The sequence below is a fragment of the Oncorhynchus keta genome, chromosome 19 (genome assembly GCF_023373465.1).
Source record: "Oncorhynchus keta strain PuntledgeMale-10-30-2019 chromosome 19, Oket_V2, whole genome shotgun sequence".
Taxonomy (NCBI): domain Eukaryota; kingdom Metazoa; phylum Chordata; class Actinopteri; order Salmoniformes; family Salmonidae; genus Oncorhynchus; species Oncorhynchus keta.
Genome location: NC_068439.1, coordinates 11,026,184 through 11,030,264, shown reverse-complemented (window position 1 = coordinate 11,030,264; position 4,081 = coordinate 11,026,184). Strand labels below are relative to the sequence as shown.

The 4,081-nt window shown below is 42.4% G+C and overlaps 1 long non-coding RNA gene across 4 annotated transcripts; it reads left to right on the top strand.

Moving 5' to 3' along the window:
• The first annotated feature begins 343 nt into the window (after positions 1-343).
• LOC127909617 (uncharacterized) lies at positions 344-1,170 on the top strand. 4 transcript variants are annotated; one of them, XR_008072215.1, is made up of 4 exons: positions 344-649; positions 885-954; positions 990-1,059; positions 1,095-1,170. It is a non-coding gene; the product is annotated as an uncharacterized LOC127909617 (long non-coding RNA). The 4 variants fall into 4 exon arrangements; XR_008072216.1 differs by lacking the exon at positions 885-954 and adding an exon at positions 780-849; XR_008072217.1 differs by lacking the exon at positions 990-1,059.
• Positions 1,171-4,081: the final 2,911 nt, after the last annotated feature.

Below are 4,081 nucleotides of genomic sequence, written 5' to 3'. Positions count from 1 at the left end.
AGTGCTGAACAAATAGTTATATTGACAACGTCCGTCCTAGCTCGCTCATTATTGATTTGATGGAAATTACGGATTGCCTCTGATCCGTTCGTCGTTCCCTTATGACATAGTTTGTACATCTCAATTGTCAGTAGAAACCACATTTGTTAAAGCAAGTCAGACATATCAGCTATGTTTTTTTAAAAGGCAGTAAATGAGGCTGAATGAACTGTTTCGCGGCCAGACAAGGCTCCACTGATAGCCAGGTGTAGCAGTGGTAAGGTGTTGGGACTTTATGTAGGCCCTAACAGTTTGTGGGCACAGTTTGTCACCGTTATAGTACAATTCATCTTGTGTTTTGTTGTTTTGTGTAGTGGCTTTGCTGGCATGCATCTATAAAACATACAACGTTTTTTTGCCCCATCAAGATTTACAGTTGATGTCATTTACATACACTTAGGTTGAAGTCATTAAAACTGGTTTACATACACTTAGGTTGGAGTCATTAAAACTGGTTTACATACACTTAGGTTGGAGTCATTAAAACTGGTTTACATACACTTAGGTTGGAGTCATTAAAACTGGTTTACATACACTTAGGTTGGAGTCATTAAAACTGGTTTACATACACTTAGGTTGGAGTCATTAAAACTGGTTTACATACACTTAGGTTGAAGTCATTAAAACTAGTTTGCATCAGGTTTATTAAAACTGGTTTACATACACTTAGGTTGGAGTCATTAAAACTGGTTTACATACACTTAGGTTGAAGTCATTAAAACTGGTTTACATACACTTAGGTTGGAGTCATTAAAACTAGTTTACATACACTTAGGTTGGAGTCATTAAAACTGGTTTACATACACTTAGGTTGGAGTCATTAAAACTGGTTTTCATACACTTAGGTTGGAGTCATTAAAACTAGTTTACATACACTTAGGTTGGAGTCATTAAAACTGGTTTACATACACTTAGGTTGGAGTCATTAAACCTGGTTTACATACACTTAGGTTGGAGTCATTAAAACTGGTTTACATACACTTAGGTTGGAGTCATTAAAACTGGTTTACATACACTTAGGTTGGAGTCATTAAACCTGGTTTACATACACTTAGGTTGGAGTCATTAAAACTGGTTTACATACACTTAGGTTGGAGTCATTAAAACTAGTTTACATACACTTAGGTTGGAGTCATTAAAACTTGTTTTCAACAACTCCACAAATTTCTTGTTAACAAACTATAGTTTTGGCAAGTCAGTTAGGACATCTACTTTGTGCATGACACAAGTCATTTTTCCAACAGTTGTTTACAGACAGATTATTTCACTTAATTTATTGTATCACAATTCCAGTGGGTCAGAAGTTTACATACACTAAGTTGACTGTGCCTTTCAACAGCTTGGAAAATTCCAGAAAATGATGTCATGGCTTTAGAAGCTTCTGATAGGCTAATTGACATAATTTGAGTAAATTGGAGGTGTACCTGTGGATGTATTTCAAGGCCTACCTTCAAACTCAGTGCCTCTTTGCTTGACATCATGGGAAAATCAAAAGAAATCAGCCAAGACCTCAGAAAATAAATTGTAGACCTCCACAAGTCTGGTTCATCCTTGGGAGCAATTTCCAAACGCCTGAAGGTACCACGTTCATCTGTACAAACAATTATGGTGTTTATAAGTATAAACACCATGGGACCACGCAGCCGTCATACCGCTCAGGAAGGAGACGTCTCCTAGAGAATAACGTACTTTGGTGCGAAAAGTGCAAATCAATCCCAGAACAACAGCAAAGGACCTTGTACTCTATATAATCTACTGCATCCTTATGTAATACATGTATCACTAACCACTTTAACTATGCCACTTGTTTACATTACTCATCTCATATGTATATACTGAACTCAATACCATCTACTGTATCTTGCCTATGCTGCTCTGTACCATCACTCATTCATATATCTTTATGTACATATTCTTTATCCCCTTACACGTGTGTCTATAAAGTAGTAGTTTTGGAATTGTTAGCTAGATTACTTGTTGGTTATTACTGCATTGTCGGAACTAGAAGCACAAGCATTTCGCTACACTCACACTAACATCTGCTAACCATGTGTATGTGACAAATAACATTTTATTTGATTTGAAGATGCTGGAGGAAACCGGTACAAAAGTATCTATATCCATAGTTAAACGAGTCCTGTATCGACATAACCTGAAAGGCTGCTCAGAAAGGAAGAAGTCACTGGTCCAAAACCACCTTAAAAAAGCCAGACTACAATTTGCAACTGCACATGGGGACAAAGATCGTACTTTTTGGAGCAATGTCTTCTGGTCTGATGAAAATAAAAATCGAACTGTTTTGCCATAATGACCATTGTTATGTTTGGAGGAAAAAAGGGTGATGCTTGCAAGCTGAAGAACACAATCCAAACCGTGAAGCACGGGGGTGGCAGCCTCATGTTGTGGAGTACTTTGCTGCAAGAGGGACTGGTGCACTTCACAAAATAGATGGTGTTATGTTCTGTTAATTACAAGAAATTCCACGCATACCTATATGGCAAGCGTTTCACACTGGTTACAGATCACCAGCCGTTGCTTTCCATTTTCAGTCCAAAGAAAGGCATTCCGGTAATGACAGCAGCCAGGTTACAGCGATACGCCCTGTTCCTTGCCAGTCATATGTATGACATTGAGTTTAAGCCGTCATCCCTCCACACAAATGCAGATGGATTATCCAGACTGCCGTGTACAAGAGAAAGACAAAGGAGTGTGGATGCAGTGGACATGTTCCATACCGCTCAGCTCGAGACCCTACCAGTCACAGGCACAGTTATCAAACAGGAGACAAGGAAAGATGTGACCTTGTCAAAAGTGTACACCTACACCATGTCAGGATGGCCAGCTACTGGCAGAAAGGAGCTGACTCCGTATTTCCAGCGGAGAAACGAAATTACAACGTACCAGGGATGTTTGATGTGGGGAATGAGAGTCATGATACCCCAGAAATGCCAACATCGAGTCTTGCAGCGACTACATGAAGGTCATGTTGGAATTGTCAAAATGAAGCGGCTCGCAAGGAGCCACTTCTGGTGGCCAGGTCTGGACCAACAGATAGAAAATATGGCAAAGAACTGTAGTGGATGTTTGGAAACCCTTCACATGCCTGCTCCTGTCCCAGTCCACCCATGGGAATGGCCCGCAGAGCCATGGCAGAGAATTCATGTGGACTACGCTGGTCCCTTTGAAAAGCACATGTTTCTGGTTATAGTTGATGCCCATTCCAACTGGCCAGAGGTGTTTTGCACTGACTCCTCCACCTCAGCTCAGACGATAGAGTGTCTCAGAACAACGTTTGCACGCTTCGGTTTGCCACTGCAGCTGGTAAGTGACAACGCGCAAGCTTTTGTAAGTGACGAGTTTACAAGATTCATGTCAGTAAATGGAATCAAACACTCAACTTCAGCTCCGTACCACCCTGCCACCAATGGGCTGGCAGAACGCTTTGTGCAAACCCTAAAGCAAGGACTCCGTGCAGCAAAACGAGACGAAGGGACTTTGCAAACAAAACTGGCCAAGTTCCTGGCCTCCTACCGAAACACCCCACATGCCACAACAAATGAAAGCCCAGCCGCACTGATGTTCGGGAGGCCTCTCCGCACACAGCTGGACATCATGAAGCCAAACAGGCGTAATGAAGTGCTGAACAAACAAGCCAAGATGCTCTCCGGTGGCCGGGAGCGCCATCTCCAAACAGGACAGGAAGTGATGGTGCGAGACTACAGAAGAGGAGGGAAATGGACAAGAGGGACCGTACACACACAGTCGGGACCCAGAACTTACCAGGTTCAAGTGAGCCCAGACATAATGTGGCGGCGTCACATTAACCAAATGCATTCCACGGAAAACAGCACAACAATCGAGAGAGAACAGGCACAGAGAGATCCTGAGAGTGACACACAGGGAACTGTAGAGGACGGTGGGGCAGTAGAGAGACCCCAGGCTGAAAGAAGGGAGCGTGTTGATGAAGGTGCTGCTATAGCAGACGCTATAATGGAACAAGCACACACTGAGGATGTTCAGGAGCCTCCAGACAATCTGAGGC